General features: G+C 40.4%; 1 long non-coding RNA gene across 2 annotated transcripts in view; it reads right to left on the bottom strand.

The window, feature by feature from the left end:
- The window catches only part of LOC134139115 (uncharacterized), a 330,410-nt gene that overhangs the window by 267,632 nt on the left and 44,629 nt on the right, over positions 1-18,149 (bottom strand). The window contains exons 4-5 of one of the 2 annotated variants that reach the window (XR_009958070.1): positions 7,372-7,524; positions 2,245-2,371 (exon numbers count right to left, since the gene is read on the bottom strand). This is a non-coding gene — a long non-coding RNA (uncharacterized LOC134139115). Of the gene's footprint in view, positions 1-1,585; positions 2,372-7,371; positions 7,525-18,149 lie in introns of those variants that run through there. The other variant, XR_009958069.1, reaches the window with a different exon arrangement.

The following is an 18,149-nucleotide window of genomic DNA, read 5'->3' as shown; positions in this document are numbered from 1 at the left end:
TGCCATCCCCTTCTTTGTACCTGCCACAGTCCTGATTAAGCTATGGGCTAGTGTGCTAAACAATCCCAGCATCCAGTCGATCCAGCTTCACTGATACAGGGAAAATGAAGCACCTGGTAGCTACACTGTTTAAACACTGAAGAGTCTGCCACAGCACATTCAGCAGTACTCTCGCTGCATGAGACTAACCACTACAGCATCACTTTGATCATTGCTGTAGGTCACAGAATCACCCTTAAACCAAAACAGTCTTGTTAAAAAATTAAGCTGAATTACCATTTAGGGAGCTCTGTTGCATTTTTTTTCTTCCTTCTCTTCCTTCTTTTTAAACATGCTTGTCAGGAGTGTGAAACTGTATGCATTTATCACTACCCTGCTCAGCAAAGCTTGTTAAATTAAGAAAGCCATATTAAATTAAATAGATTGATAAACATTCATATACTTGTATTCAGAGGGCAGTGTATATAATTTTAATTTTTAAAAACTGAGAGGTTGCTCTGATGATTCAGGGCCTCTTAAGATGTTTCCCACAGGATGATGTCAGACTAATAAACCAAGGAGTTCTGCGTGCCAGAGGGCTGACAGACTTGGGCTTCTTGTCTTCTGAAGGCAAGACAGGGAACTACCTGCTACTGTATTTCAGGAAAAGCAGCAAACAACTTTGGAATTGCAGCATCGTCTTGGCTGCCACCAGAGATAACAAAACCCAGAAAGGGTTGCTCTTCATTTTACAGTAGCACATAGTCTTTGGCGCAGCAGAAAGCCCAGGGTGCCCCATCTCACACCTCCCTCCTCCAGCCTGACTGCTTTGCAGAGGGCTGTCACCTGCGGGGGTGGGCCACGTGCTCACCTGCACAGCACACACAGGCAAACCGGGTCGTGCATGCTTTAGAGGCTATAGGTTTGGGAAGTACATTTTGAGGACTGTCTTTGGAGCTACTCTAGCCCTGTCACACAGAGGAAGACTCTTCTGTTACGTACAATCTAAATATACGGAGAGCAATCTGCCATTGGGCCAGGACAGCATGGAGAAATAAGATAAAAGGTAGCAAGGAAAAAAAGGCAACAAACAAACACGGCTGCTTGTCTAAGACCAGCCAGCAGGCCAGTAACAGAGCTAGGACCAGCACCTGCCAGCCCAGCTCCCACAGCGCTCAGGGGAGTGGTTTCTCTAGGGCGTCACTCTCAATTGCTGCCAGAATGAGTAAAACAGGCTCCTACTCAGGCAATAGAAATCTTGACTTAACAAAGTATCCCTCGCGCTCAAGAATTATTTTTGCTGACTGGCAATAATAGCTTGTAAAAATAAAAACCAAATGCACCACATGCTGCAGGATGCTGGAAATGTTTTTTGCAAAGACAGAACGTTATGCATCACAGTTGTCTGTGGTGGGTGATTTGATCCCCTATCTGGGGCTCACTATAACATAGGATGCCTATCAACACAAAGAAGAACTGCTCAAAGCACTGTGTTTTTCCAAGTTGATGGATTTTTTTCCTTTTGTCTCCTTCAGAAAACATACACAACTTTGTGAAGTTACAATCATCTCCGTGGCTTAAAAGAAGGAAGCAATTAAAAAAAATCTGTTTCTCACACACTTTTATTACATAGAATAATATGCAATGTATAAATTCATAGACTTTTAAGGAAGCATCATGATCCTCAGACCTGACCTTCTGAATAACATAGGCCAAAGCATTTCACTTAGTGGTCACTGCTGCAAGCCCAGATCTTGCAGCTGAGCTGTTGCAAGTCATTCAGAAAGACACTCATCCTGATTTATGGGTACCAGTCTTGACGTGAGAATGTCACACAAAGCAGTTCCTGTCTTGAGCTTCATGCAATGAATTGGAAAGTTAAGCTGGTTCAAGGGTCTGAAATGCCTGCAGTCCAGTAAGACTCCCTCTCCAATTTCAGTCGGAAATAGTGTGTAGGTGGCTTATAAAACTTCCTTTCTACAGTGACCCCAAATCTAACCAAAAGGTCAGAATCATTTATGTTGCTTCAAAGGCTCAATTGTTATTCAGGCCAACAAGTTAGCAATGACAAAAGTATATTCAATTCTTTAGTCTATGACATAGCTAAGACAAACATGGTGAAAGATTGTTATTGTTTATACAAACTCTTTCTCTACTGAGAGAAACTGTAATACTATTTTTCAGCACATTAATTGTGTACGGTTCTCATGCTGTGGCTTTTAAATCCTACGTGCTAATAGCTACCTTTTGCCACCAGATACCTACCTATTCAACAGCCTTTCTTCATAGGAAATCCAAAAGATGTGGATGAAATCCTGGTCCTGGTAAAGTCAAAATGAGTTTTTCCAGGCTCTGTAACCATCAAGACAGTCAAGCCCATGTGGGAGCAGTACTGCATAAAACAGAAAAATAATATTACAATGTCATTAATTACTTGTATCTTAATAACACCCGCTGAGATGAAGACCCCACAATAGTGGCAGTTGGTTGACAGGTACTTAATGGACAGTGCCCCTGGAGATATAAAGACTAACTAGAGAAGGCAGTGAAACAAGTAGTTGGGAGATCGAGAAAGAGGAAGTGATTTGCAGATGGTCACACAGCAGATAGCTGGAAAAATGAGGAACTGGACAAGACAGATCAGAAAATTAATTCAACCACCTACTGTTTCTTAACAGATATTAATCATTCAACAGGCAGAAAGTCATTACTTTTTATTAAGTTACAAAGCCCTTCAACTTCCATCAACAGCCATTCCATTTCAGCCTGGCATGCACCTACCAAACAAACACACACAAGCCCCATGGAAGTGTTTCTGAAAATGAAAAGAGCTGGCTAAAGTTTCATGTTTGTCCTTTCAAGCCATGTAAACCTGAGAATAAATCCACCTGTTGCCCTACCTTCAATGAGGTCACTAAAAAAACTTCTATTTGCAAACAGCTTAGTGGCTGCTGAAGAACAGTCGCCAATAAAGTTATTCCTAACAAAGATTAATCACTGAGAAGGGTTAAGTCAGCATCAAGTAAAATACCAGCCACTGAATAGCAAGATTCTTCTGTAGTAATTTACTGCAATGTTCCATGCTGAGACTAATTAGAATTGCACAAAAGAAAATTAAAAAATTGTGAAAAGTAAAGTGAAAGACCATAAGAACAGAAAAAAAGTAAATAACAGAGAACAATAGGAGAGACAGAGAATCAGAAAAAGAAAGATAAAAATAATGACATGACCAAATAAATTTTACATTTCAGTACTAACTGGGGAATGGGAAGGAAAGAAGAAAATGTAGCTCCATGAAAAATCAGTTCTGAAAAAGTAATTTGAAAAGAGGTCAATACTATCCTGTTTTTAATCAACAGTGTAGCAAACTTAAAGCAAAACAGATTTATTGTTGATAAGACTGTAATACCACTAAGAGTCCATTTGTTTTTCCTCAAAATATCCTACACAATTTGTTTATGATATGGAAATCTATACACTCAAATAAACTGTTATTAATTTTTCCTTACTATAACTCCTGCTTATACATATTCTCAGAATGGGGATGACAACAATTTTCTAGCTGCATAGCACACTGGCTTCCCTGAAGGTATTTCTGATACGTATTTCTCAGAGCAAACTGAGACCGGCACAATATAATGAACACTCTGACATGTACACCATATTAAATAACAAGTGATTTAGACTGAAGCTGGTAGAAGGCCAAATCTTCCCCTCTGTGCCTCAAGATTCGCAGAACCAGAGGAGATGACTTCTGCATCCAGCTTCGCTTGGGAGACGAGGGGAGCAGCACAGCTGTCCTGCACAGCCTGGCAGGCCGGGTGAGCAAGCAAGATCCCTGCGGACACCTGGCCTGCTGCATTACACACACGGAAGGCAGAGTCCGGCTGGGAATCCAGGGCTGAGGACACACAGCTTTCTCCAGGCTAAAAATCTTTCTGTTTGGGGAGTGAAAATGCATGTAAGAAAGTGGACACTGAAAAAAAGAGCCTTTCTCCCCAGCTTTTCATGGGAAAGCTCAACTTTTTATTAGGAAACATTTGGAGGGAAACTTTTTGACCTAGCCTAGCCCTAACCAGAGCTGGGTAGGAAGCTCTTTTCTCCTCTCTCCAGAACTTAAAAAAATAGTACTTTTAACAAATCAGAAGGAATTTAAGCTAGCACAGATTTTCATGAAAAATCAGAAGATGCAACTGCACCCCCTGCATCCAACGGGCTTAAACCAAACATTTTACTTAAGTAACTCAACAGAATTATTCTTCTTGATTTTATTATTTAAACAGAATCAAACTTTTTTTAAGTTAACAAACAAAAAAGAGCAAGTGTAAACTAAAGAGAAAGGGAAAGCACAATTCAAAACATTGTGGGAGGTGGCCTAGCACCAGGCTGCAATCCATATGTTGACCAAGCCGCATGAGCTGAGCTCTGGGACCTTTTGGTACAACCAACTCTGTGAGCAGCCCTTAGCGCCCTTCTGTTGCGCTCCGCCAGGGAAAATTGAATGGAACGTGGTGTTTGTACAACCACTCAGAACTGGCTTAGCTCCTCTCCCGTTTACACCAATAAGAGTCTGATCATTAGACTCAATGGGAGAAAACATAAACTAAAAAGTCCATTTTTTTCCAGTATTTTCTCCTAGATATGGCTTGTTAACATTGTATAGACACTGAGGAAGGGGAAGGGAATTGGGAAGAGGAAGAGGAAGTGGAAGGAGAAGAAGAAGGGAATGAGAAAGGGAATGAGAAAGGGGAAAGGGAAAGGGAAGTAGAAGGGGAAGGGGAAGAATGGGGAAGGGGGAAGGGGGAAAGGGGAAGGGGGAGGGAAGGGAAGGGAAGGGAAGGGAAGGGAAAAGGAAAGGGAAAGGGGAAAAAAGGAAGAATAAAAAATGGGCAAAAAAAGAGAGAGAAAGACAAAGGAAGAGAAAGGAAGAGAAAGAGAATGAAAAGAAAAAAAATAATAAAAAAGTAAAAATGAGAAAAGAAAGAAGAAAGAAGAAGACAGAATAAAAGAGAGAAAAGAGAGAGAAAAATAAATAAATAAAAAGAAAAGGAAAGAAAAAAAAGGAAAGAAAGAAAGAAAAAGAAAAAAGAGGAAAAGAAAAAAGTGAGCAGCTGGTGCTGGAAGTGAGCAAGACTCTTTCTCTCTCATTTTCTTCTGTCTTTTAATAAATCATTGTAGCAGCTTTGTGACAGGTCTCTGTTATCCATAATGCCCAAGCAAACAGCTTTTCTTTCAGCCTCTATTCAGTTGGCTGCCAGGGAAGCAGGACTGCAGGCAGGAAACTTCAGTGGCTCAGCCTGCTCCTCTGTAATTCAATTAGAAAAGCAAGCATGAAGTCAATATTCATTGCACCAGGCCAGGACTGCGCAGCACAATGAAATGGTAATGAGAAAGTTCACAAAGGAGACAGGCTTAATGATAAGTTTTTAAAGAGCTGCTGCAGCGGGTGACCCTCTATATAACTGGCAAACACACATTGGCATATGGGTCTTTACCCTCAGGGATTTGCCCTCATCCCTTGCCATCTGTATCCAGGGCAGACGGCTGATTGTGAATCCAAGGGAATCTCATGATATACTGTCGTAGGTCACCCTATTCAGCTATTTTGCAGCTCTGAAGGGAAATAAGATGTGTTTTTTAAACACCTGGACCACAAGGGAACACACATACTTTGCTGGATCACTGGTAATGCAATTTCAAGTGGTGTGGAGCTGTGACTCCCACACACAGCAAGGAGGTGTGCCTGTGGGCACATGGACCAGGGAAATCATGAGAAAGAACTTCCAACACTTCGTGGCAGTGCAGAAGAAGAAGAACTACACCCTTGCACTTCAGAGCAAGACAGCACTGACTCCCTACAACTGTGAGAACATTTGGAGGAAACATTTGTGCTTTAAACTGATCAGTAAAGGGTAAATTGTTGGACGTAATTCTGTGACTCCCTCTATCCCTCTAAAGAAGGGCTCTACATGATTTCCTTTATTCTCATTTTAGCACTTTGCTGGTGACAAGGAAATATGTGGTTATTCATTTTGTAAACATTGCTGCATTTAGTTTTTAAAATAACGAATGATTGAAGTAGTAATTAAAAAACAGCATTGTGTGTACAAGCCCGGAGTTGCCTTGTTCTAATTTTGCTTTGATTCAACATTCCAGATTTAAAATTACTGCTATGGTAAAGCCCTGGGCCCCTCACAAAAAGGCTTGAATTTTCAAAGAAGCCACATTAGGTAACCAAATTCAATGAAACTGGGTACTTAACTCCCTTAGACTCCTTTTGGGAATGGGGCCTCATTCTTTTAGGTGTGCTACAGAAAGAATGAGTGCCCCTGAATCTAAACAAGTAAACATGAGAAATGGAAAGTTTTTATCCCCTTTAACAAAAGGGAAACAGGACACACAGACCTTATGTAAGCTCCCTGAGGTCACATAGGGTGTCAGCGACAGAGTCACAAATTTAATTTAGATTCTCAGGCTATCAGTCCCAGCTTATATCATATTGTAATACAGGACACTACAATGCTATCAAACAATTTTCAGAAATATGTTGTTATTTCTCTAAATTAATCTCTCAGCCTAACTTACATTAACTTTCCACATATTTCCATCATCATTAAAGGCTGCTTAATGCATTGGTAAATAATTAACACAAGTCAATAGCTATGAATTTTCTCAAAATCAGAAGGTGGTATTTTTCAACATTGCTCATGACAACAGCTGATTTTTTACTTCAGAGCCCAACAAAAAGGAAGTCAATTTTGCCACTCTTCCTGATTCAAAAACCCTTCAACCGCTAATAATAGAAGTGGGTGGTGAATTGCTTCATCTGCAGTAGGAAGCTCTTCATGTCCTATTGGGCCAGTTTTTCAGCTGCTATAAACCCACACAGCTTCACAGAAGGCAATTCAGCTGTGTCAAGTCACGCATGTCAATACATTTGTATTTCACTATCTCCTGAATCTCTTAATATGGACCCAGTTTCTGTATCTCAAAGGGAGAATGCAGTATTGCCCACAACTGCAGCTACATTCAGTGGGGTATAACAGGTAGAACAGGCTGCTGGGATCCCTCTTACAACCATCTCTCTTCTCCAGAGATCCTTCATGTGAAAGAGCAGGGGCAAACACCAGAAACTGCAAATCTGCCCCAGCAAGCCTTGCTAGGCCTTGAACTCAAAGCAAGCCCCTTCTGGAAAGGATGATGGCCAAACACATCAGAAAAAGCTGCTTTCTTTTAACACTGAACAAAAGACTCTATCTGAAAAAAGGGAAGAGTTTTATCTCTGAAGTTGCACACACTTGTGTCTGCTTCTGTCATTCACATTTTTCAACAATTTTCCTCGCCCCAAAACCAACCTCCTTACTTTTGCCAGAATTTTGAAGAGTTACACACCTTGGTGGACATAAAGCCCTTCTTCTCGTAGCAGTAGGGATCAGGTGTTGAAGTGATGCATGTTCACGTCTATATTGAATAATACCAAGGAAGGGCCAGGTCCCACAATTCTTCTTTTAGGCTAATCAATCTCCAGCGCAACTCTCTCACAGACTAGAGGAAAGAAATAAAAAATAGGAAGTACTAGTCACTTTAGATGTCCATATGGTATATATAAATATATTATCTGTATTTTTGTATAGCTGTATAAACCACAGTTTTCACAACTACATGCAAAATTTGGATACTCTCTCGAAAGGCCCAGTGTGTTAAACTGAGTCCTCACTGCTCAAAAAAAACTAGAGGTCAAATGTTCCTTTTTAACTCCTGCATGTAGCTGTCAGAAATGATCACAATAACTTCCCCTTTCTTATTTTAGAGGCAGCACTCTTATGTAACGAAGGCAAAATCTGTCGAGGTCAGGGATTCAGCGACAGCGGATTCATCCACTGAACAGCCCTTGCTTCTTAGTGACAGACACTGGGAAGTTCAGGAAACACTGCAGGTATCTATCTCCCCTGAGTTATCACTTGTTCATGTCAGACCCTGTTATCCTGTTTTATGTTCTGTGCTTTGATGGGAGATGTTGTCTGCACAGGATCCTCAGCTGAGAATTGGCTTTTCCTGGAGACATTAATGCATGTAACTGGGGCACGCTTTTCTGGAGTATTTCTATCACCTTTCAAAGATAGAGACAGTCAAATCTCTCTTCCACTCATCAAGGAAATGCTTAAGGCATCAAGTGGGGAATTCCAGGCCAGCTTATGGCTGGTACTTTCCATTTTCTCAAGCAGCAAGGTTACATGGGACAAGGACTGTCATGGTGTTTATTGTGAGTTCCCTGGTGAGAAGAACATTTGACACTTTTCCTGGCTTGTTGCAACTTTCCTTCCCTCCTGGGGAAGTCAAGCTATCTCTAGCATTTGTACACAGCTGCTGTTACTTGATTTCACCCATCCCCTCTGAGCACACACTAGCAGAGAGGCACTAAAGTCAGCTACCCTAGGTCAGGCTCTAACCTTTGCAAGGGTAAGGCAAAAGAGAGCCCTCTTCTTTAGCAGGTTCACATTGTTCATTAGAGCTGAGCTCAAAATCCAAAAGCCCACCCAAAGAGGCACTAAAACACCAGGGAAAGATCCAAATCCTTCTCAAATGTCCATATCTGTCTAGTTCCTGCCATGTTAGTTTTAGTTCTGAGTCAAGCTATTTCAAAATGGAGGAACTGCGGGAAAATACACTTGAGAGAAAAGATGGTCCCATAATTAAGTGATTAGCCCCATCAGGGTTTAATTTCAAATACTGACATAAGACTCCTGTGTATCAATGAACAGATAAATTATTTACTCTCCGTACTGTTCCACCCGATAAATAAATGGGCGACAGTAACACTTTTCTCCCATGCTTTGTCTCTTTTGATTGTCAGTGTGTAGAGGCAGGGTTTTTTTTTATTTCCTTGGAAAATAGCTTGCGAACAGCCCTCCCCTCAGGATTGCTAAACTCCACTGGGACACACCTTTTACTGGTGAACTACAGAACACACCCAAGCAACAAGGAACACAAATGCGTCTTCATGCACTATGTGTCCTTTCAGCAGAAAGTAGTGAGGCTGGAGCTGGAGACAAAGATGACCTAGGTACAGGCTAACACCAAATAGTTCCAAAATTGCAAGCCAAGTTCAATGCAGCTGATAAATTACAGAAACACAAAATGGAGAGTCTTTTTCTGTTAGTAATAATAAAGGTACCACAACCAGTGAGTCCAGAGCTATGCAATTACAAGGAGACAAGCAGTGTACACAATCAGGAATCCTTATCAGATTGTTTGGTCTATCTTTTCCATTTAAAAGTGATGTTTAAGCTATGTTTATAGACAAAAAAATTGATCAATGAAGTTGTCATTTGGTCATGAATAGCACGGAAAAAATTAATCAGGTGATGAAAATATTGCTGCTTCTCCATTTGGGGAATAAATTGAAGATATTTCAAAAAGATTTTGTCAAAACTTTGGGGACACATGCAGCAGCAAAGCCAAATGCTGTCTTTGAAAACTTCCCCACAGAAATATTTTTAAAGTTATTTGGAAATGAGTTTTTCCAAAGGTAAAATATCTAGAAAAACCAAAACAGAGATTTACTATTATTTAAACTTTTCAGCTGCTCCCTAAGAAAATAAACTCAGAGCTAAACAAAAACTTCAGTGTTTTCCTACAAAATAAATAACAGTAACATTATACCCACTAAACAGGAATCAGCTGTATAAACAGTTTACCTGCCTCTGACAGCATTAAGTATAGAAAGAATTTCTGGGCAACTATATTCAAAGAAGGAATAACTGAAGTTATGGTAACCACTGTAACAAAGCCCATAACAAATACTTAGTAAATGAGAGGAACAAATATCTAAAACCTTTTTCATCTTGAGCAGGCATCTTCAAATTTTTTAGTAGAAAAAAAGGTGACAATCACTGCACACATCTCCTGCTTGTTACTTAGGCTTACCCAATAGCTACCATTATAAGCCTTTGGTTCAAGATTTGATAGTCTTTAACCAAGTCATAACCAATCTTTTATGAAATCTGAGTGTCTGATATTGCCACATTCATTGCCTTCATCCAAGCATAGACAGATATTCTATGCAATTTTGAAATATTTTCAGCTTAGAAACAAAACACTTTCTCTGTCATATAGTCCCTCAGATGATACTTAAATTTATTTCAGTGAACTAACTCTGAAGAGATCACAGGCTTCAGATGGTCCAAACAAGAGAAGAAGAGAAAAAAGATTAATCATTTTCACAAGATCATTCTCTGCAATTTGAACTATAACAACTCAGTGATCAAACGATTTGCAGCTGTGAACACTAAGAGATGGTAGCTTTTGAAATATGTCAGCATGTCATATTTCCCCTCCCCCCTCCCCCCAATTCTCATCCTTCCCATCAGCTCAGCATATGTAAACTTTTGGTACTGCATGTTTTAAGTTTCTCCCACAATACATAATGGGAAAACTTACACTATTGTGGAATAGGGGCATATGTAATAAATACTTTTGGTGCTCAAGAGCCTAGAAATAGACTGTAGGCTGCATGTATACTACAGACTTGTATCAGCATACCTAGATTCATCAGGTGCATAAAGAGAAATGATCCTGATGGACACAGCTGGGTTTCAGAGAACCCCTCCAAAGACGTACTTCAATAGCAGCAAAACTGTCTGTGTTCTAGCACAGCTTTTGATAAAAGGGTATGAAACAGAGGAGCTGCAGCTACAGTAGGGGTACATCAGCTCTACAGCACGATATTCACAACAGATAATAACCAGGTGCATTCAAACAAAGAATCAAAAATTGGGGAACATGAATCCTCTCATGCAATTTCAGTTCTATCATGCTTGTAATCATTGCTCTTTTAAAGGATTTGCAATAGGAACTGAATGCTGAATTCCCCTTTGTGCCACTTTGGATCAGATCCTCAGCTAGTACAAACTGACTGAACAGCCACAGATGTCACACAACCTTCCTATATTTATACCAGCTGAAGATCCAGACTTTTGTTTGCCAGTGAGGGTGTTGCTCTACAGTATTACAGTTTCTGGCCCAAGCCATTCCTAACCTTACTGTAATTTACAACACTATCAGGCACAAAAGGCAAAGAGTAACTGGCAGTAACAAATGTCCTTAAGGACTGTCCAGAAAATATGCATGTAGTTAATATCTGGCCAACAGAAAAATATAGGGATATGGTCATACAAATATCCTATAATTATCTTAAGCTAGTGCTTTGGGTCACACTTCACTGCTCACTTTCCTCAGATGCTTTCCTGCCTCCTTCCTCACACCCTAAGTGCTGTCACTGTGCTGTCAGCTTTACAGTATCAAGCATGTGATCTCTCTGTTGGTACCCTGTTCAGTGTCATTTAAGCTGCCCAGTCTGCAAGGCCACCAAGGTCAAGGAACTATCAGGAGTAAGGTTTCTTAAGTGCAATGTGTGAGACACCATCTGACACTGTTTACAGATAGAGTTAGCCTCTTATTGACCACAGGATAGAAGTTAAAAGCATTGCTTTGGGAGTTCAAATGTGTTAACCTCTGAAGTGATGTTTGAATTAGGGTTATAAAGGGCCTAAAGTTTTGATCAGAGACTTGGAGAATAAAAAGGATTTGGAAAAATTTTAGAGAGGGATCAGAGTAGCTACACTGAGTGTGCCAACTGCTATATTATTGTTGATTTAATTGAGTCCATCTATCAGGTCTGTGCATTATGTGATCCAGTTCCAACGATGTTTCCCTGCTGCAGCTGACAAAATACAGACTATACACTTCAAATGCAGTTGTTGGTCTTTAAAACAGGCAGTTGCAAAACACGTTGGCTGCTCTAGTGATCAATAATGGGAAGGGCAGTGTATGTTGGACTAACTCCCAAACAATTAAATACTCGCCAGTGTAAAGCAAAGAACGACACAAGACTATGCCAAAAGCTTGTTCACTGTTCAGCAACCCAAGTATTATAAACACTGATGGTTTAATAATCAGGAAAAATTAACAAAGCTGGAACAGCAGAAACATTCTCTGAGAAGTTTTGTGATGAATACACTGAAGGCATAACAAATTCACCTTCCTTTGAATTGTGCCCACATGCCATCTGGAATTCCTGATGCACTGTTTTCCTGGAAGCTGACCCACAGAGGAGGAGTTCAGGCAGCTGTGATGAACTGCATACACAGACTATGAGGATGCCACAGCACCTTCGCTCTGCACGGGAACAGAGAAGCAGTGCTTCTCACTCAGAAGGATGTACCCAACAGCTGGAATGTGTTGAGGTGCTGAAGCTGCACTTTGCAGTCTGAGAATGAGCAGTTCAGCCAAGCCCCTAGAATAAGGGAAAGGAAGTGCAGTGTAAGGGCACAGCAAGAGCTGGCTGCTCCCTAAGGGACCAGGAGCTAAGTGTGATAAATCTCCAGGGATGGATCAGCCAGGGCCCTGACCCACAGTACCAGAGAAGAGCAGGACAGACACCAGGTTGGCAGCCGGGGCAGCCCAGAGTCTTGATCGCCAGACTAGTCTGTAGTGACAAGGGTCAGGGCTGAGAGGGCCCATGGCCGAGCAGCGCTCTGGCAGGGCTGGAGCCTGGTACTGCTACAGTGTCGCCGGGGCAGGGACTGACAGCCCCGGCCTGGTTTGAAATTGGAGCCTGGGCATGGCCAGGGGAGAAAGCCCCAGAAGGTGGGCAGGGATTGGGAGGGCTGGTGGTGGAGGGCTGACACGCAGAGCTCTACATTTTTTCCTGAAGAATTTCACTGTATTTCACTACTAAATTAGCTATCTTCCCATGCCTTGGTTTCCCCACAGCAACACGGTAATATGTTGGCATTTTGAGCACTGTTACTAACTTTTCCACTTTAGCGATCTATCTTGTCAATATATGAAAGAGACAGAAAGAGCATCAAAACTACAGAGAAGGAGTGGTAAAAAGCTCCCTACCTTATCCTATTATAGTGGCTATGCTAAGAAGGTATGACTTTCTTTTACTATTCCATAGTCTTGTAGTAAGTGTGTTGCACTCCTTCCCCCCAAAAAGAGGCTCACCCATTCATGCTGTGATTTACTGATGGAAGGAGAGATTCTCCTCCTGTGAGACACTCAAGAGTATCTTGCTCCTGAGTGAGACAGGAGTCTCACAAATTTGTGATCATGTAACATGCAGCTACACAGTTGCTTCCTCTTGCTCAACTTTTGCATTCAGATTAGGGCTGGATATAGCTCTGCTTTATTCCACAAAGAACAGTGTTGACTTGTAAAGAGACTATAACCAAACTGAATAGGTGATGCTTCTGAGCTGTTGTAGTGTCAGTCAGTCTGGGTATTGCTCATGTGGCCACAGACAGCTGAGACCCTAACTGGCACTACAGAATAGTATTCAGGATATACAGGCCCCACCTGCCATTCTTTTTCTAGATGTGTGCTAGCAGTTACCAACTTGTTGCAAATCTCCTCAGTCTTTTAAAGTATGGAAGACATGATAGATTTTGGTATTATTTCTGTGAAACGTAGAACGAAGTGCCATGTACTTGGCTATTCCTACTGCTTGCTATTCAACTCAACAACTGCTTTCCAGAGATTCTCCCCGGGACATAGGAATTGATGAGGTGTGCATTTGAGGGAAGAACATGGCAATGTGGTTTCCCTGTACCACTTAAAACAACAGTCTCTTTGGCTAGGTCTTATCTGATTAGGTCTGTCTGTGCTATACAACGGGTAGGTTAAAGAAGTAGCCAAAGTAAAATGGGGCTATAACTAAGGAACAGATCACCTGGAAGCATATGTGGAAAGTACTGACACTATGATAGGGCTGCTCAGATCGTCACCTGACAAAGGGAAGAGAAGGCTTCAAACATAGATCTTTTTAATTAAGAGAATATAGTTGACAAAAGTCAAAAAAAGGTAATTAGTAACAAGGAAGAATGAAGCTCTGCCTATGTGAACGGCATCTAGCTATGCAGAATGTCCCTGTTTCTTTTGTTCTACAATGTAAAGACAGGGTCTAAGATCTGCAAAGATTTTTTTCCCTAAGCTTCTGCTGTCTCTGTCCCTGAACTATCACTGGGGATGTGCACAAGACCAAATCCCAGGAAAGTCCATACTTGCAGCATCAGGGCAGCTGGAAGGGTACTCTGGAAGTCCATGGTGAACTTCAAGGCCAAAGGCAGACAGACTTCAAGACGGTAAAAAGTATGCCAGAGAGACTGAAGGACACTGTACCTTCTCAAACAAAAAGTGTAGTAAATGCCCATCAGTGTGAGTGCTGTAACCCAAGAACTTACAAAACACCAATCACTCAAGTTTCTGAGCAAATCAAACCTTTCAAAAAAGCATTTCTATGGATAAGGTAAGAAAGTGCTACTGTTGGGTAGAGGGGAAACAGAGAGCTAGAAACACTAGGCAACCTGTGGAGGGGTAAGGAACTGAAGCCTAACTCCCAACTAACCACCATAACATTGCATTATCCCTTCTCTCTAGCAGTTGCCTCAGTCCTCAGCTCTAGACTTTCCATCAAAGACCTTTAAAGACAGCTATGTACCTCAAGGTCGTTAGTTCCTAGATTTGACAGAAGAGACAAGCTTCTCCTTTTGAAAGCTGTGTGGGGCACCTGTGGAACAGGAAAGCCCAGGAGACCTCCAACGCAGGAAGGGCCAGTGGGACTGAGTAAGACAGACAAACGAGTATATACAGTCACAGGTTCCACAGGTTTGGTTTTGTATGCTCCAAGGCACCTTTCTCATATTCCAGTAATTCAAGCTTCAACAGGGGAATGTGTTCACATACAAAGGAGAAGGGAGGAAGCCTTATGTGCAAAACAAAAGCTGAACTGAGGCTCATTTTAAGGTCACTTTCCTTGGTCAGAATATGACTTTACCTAGATGGGAAAGCCAAATGGAAGAGCAGTTGCAAAATAACTATATAAGGGAATGGGCTTGTTGTTGTCTTGTGTATTCAGTTTAGACAGGTTATCTCCAAAAAGGGGAATCTCAAGCACCGATGACCATCTCCTTCCAGTAACAAAGGAATTTAGGTCCCTTTAACTGTTTTCTACTCAGTGTCCTGGCTTATCTGAATCTCCTTCTCAGGTGTTTAACTTGCCCCACGCCTGCTATGGGAAGTCCAGGCTGCGCATTCCCAAATCTTGTATGTTGTTACACTTGGCACTGCAACAGCCAAGTGCCTTCATGATTTACTCAGAAAAAGAGTTTCAGAACTAGAAAAACATTTAGTTTGCCATGAAGTGAAACATTCTTTACTTTTAACTATGTTTAATTACAACTATGTTGCTTTTGAAATGTAACATCATAGGACTTACCTTACTGGAAATCTCTTCTTTTTTCATTTTAAAAAGCTGTTCAAAATGTAGTAAGATGTTTTTTTATCTTAAATACGCATTTTTAAGAAGATGGTCCAGCTATAAGGAATGAACTTTTGCCCACTGAAGACACGGCCTCACAGGGGTCTTGTTTATTTCTAGGAATAAAATCTTACACTTACTGAGCGAAAGTCTGTTCCTCTTTACTCAATTCAGCAACCCTTAGATAAGGAGAGTTTAAAATAGACAGCTTTTCCTGTCTTCAGCAATATTATGGGACATAGGCTCTATACTCATCTTTTTTCTCTCCAGCAATTCTTTGGGACAATAATCTCATCATACTTTATAATCCTCCCACTGCACAGCTGAGGAAATGACAAAATATAGGTAGCTATTAACCTTGTTTTTAAAGATCATTTAAATACTCCCTATACACACACACAAATCTCTGAACTGGATTTACCTTCAACACATTTCTATTTTAGAAGATAGTGTATATGCCTGGGACAAGGAACATTGCTAGTAGACTAATATTCTGGCGCCTAAATTAATACAGAACAGGTTGGTTTTTCTCTCTCTCTGTCTCCCCTCTCTCCCCCCTTAAAAAAAAAAAAAAAAAAAAAAAAAAAAAAAAAACTCTGGTAAATGAAACTAACAGGGGGCTATAGTTGATATAAAAATATACATCTATTACATTTTGTGTTTCTGAGCCTTAAAAATCATGATCCCATGGTTTCTGGTCACTTACAGAAAAAGATAAAACAAAGCAAAGTACGAGCAAGTGTCAGTCTTAAAACCAGAAACTACCATTTCAAAGTGCTGCAGTATATATTTCCTTTTCTGTAACCCCACAATAAAACCTGTGTCGAATCCTTGTAGACTAGATCCCATATATGCCAAGTCCAAAGCCATGAAATCATGCCATCTGTCACTCAGTTAACAGTCAAACAAACTGTCCTAGAAGAATGTGCAAGCAAATTTTCAAAATACAGTATACTCTTTGTAGAACACAAGTCTCAGTGCAGACAATCTCTGGTCATTGAAAGAAAATCCTTATGCCAGGCAAAGCAAGAAGTCTGAGACCTGGAGATGACACCACAGCAGTATCACCAAAAAAAAAAAAAAAAAAAAAAAAAAAAAAAAAAAAAAAAAGGCAGCCAACCATAAATAAGGAAGATAGTGTTGGCATAGTAAGTGGCATTTACATCAAAAGTGTCAAGGATTCATCCTTAAGCATAGTCCTACAGCTGTTCAGCTGAGGCGTGCTCAGAGTGTGAACTTCCTAAGAGACATTGACAGTCTCACTAGAATATGGACCCAGAGTTATTTATGCATCTTTCTTCTTTCACACTTAATTTTTACTCTGTGGGAAAGAAATAAGTATAGTCTATATACTGTTGGCCAGGATTTCAAGGACATGTACTGTCACAGAATGAATGTTGTTACAACACATATTATTTTGTAGCAGAAGATAAAAAAATTTATTCAGTGCTTTATAAGGAAATGCACTGATCTGAGATGCAGTCTAACTCAAATTGCCTGCTGGCAAGAAGTTCAGCTGAAACCCTGGGAAAACCAGACCAATACTGTGTGCCCCGTAATAGAAAAACAAAATACAGTTTTAGTTACAGTAATAAGTTAATTTGGTTACAGTAATAAGCTAATTTTGACCCCCAAGTTTTTTGAGCTATGTTAATGTTAACGTATTTTTTTCTAAATTAGTGTCATTTCAGATGGATGTACAATCTGAACTGAAATTTGCAGTTATTTGGAGGATCTCATTGATATTAAAAATGACTCTTTGGCTGATTATTACATCCTAGCACAATTCAGTAGATACCTGGGAAAGAAACCTCAGCTCCTGATCACTATTCATTTGCAGAAATTATGTATAAAAATCAGAAAGAAAAGTTAGCTCTTGAACTTTCATAAAAACACAACCTTGACTTTCCCTATTTTAAGAGTGGACTAAAACATGAGTTGGCTGACTTAAGGTAATATTTTAACCAGAAAGCACAAGAAAAGAAACACCCTAATTGACTGAAAATCCAGCTGTGGACTTAAAATAGAATTTAAAAAAGTTGCATTTTTCACGTTACTAAGTTCAGCACTGTCTAGTCTTTGAAGAAATGGACTGGCTTGACAGAGCTAGCTGGAGCACTCAGCATTCACACGGGAACTCTCTTCTGCTGTCAACTAGCCCAAAAGCATGGCTGTGAGACTTACCATATTCTGGTTGCTAATTATTAAACATATCTGTTAGGGCCACCTTTGTGCTTAAAGAAGAGAATTAAAGATGGAACTTTCAAAGCTTTTTGTTAATGCTTTGTTCTGTTTTAAAAGATCTTTGCTTATATCAGAGAGATTTTTCAAAGCTAAGGAAAAAATCTGTAGGCTGGATACGGTCCATTTTAGCAATAATTAAACTCTCTATTTCTAAAGGTCTAATCTGAGTCTTAATGAAATAAACAGCAGAGCTTGCACTGAGTTCTACACAGGCAGGATCCACCTCTACCTACTCAAGGTTCTTCACCTGAATCCTTTCTCACTGTGACCAAGCAAGATAGCAGTAGAGCAAAATGTTTGAAATGAGTATCTAGCACAGTAACAAATCTGTTCTACATTTTGCACTATCAGTCCCTTATTGGAAACTCCAAAGAACATATCCACTGTCTACTATATTAACATTCTGTACTTAAACCTACCAATTCATTCCATGTACAACCCACTCCATAACCATATACATTAAAATCCTGCAGTGCCAAGTGTTTCAGGGATCCTGAAATGAGTACTTGTTAGCACTAACTTTTCCATCTTCAAGGCTTTTACCCTACCTACTGAACTTTCCCTGTTTCCTTATTGCCACACAACTCAAGGCTGAACCATGCTG

Source organism: Rhea pennata, chromosome 3, assembly GCF_028389875.1.
Source record: "Rhea pennata isolate bPtePen1 chromosome 3, bPtePen1.pri, whole genome shotgun sequence".
Lineage (NCBI taxonomy): Eukaryota > Metazoa > Chordata > Aves > Rheiformes > Rheidae > Rhea > Rhea pennata.
Note: the sequence above shows the minus strand (reverse complement) of the source record. Positions and strands in the feature narration are given on the sequence as shown.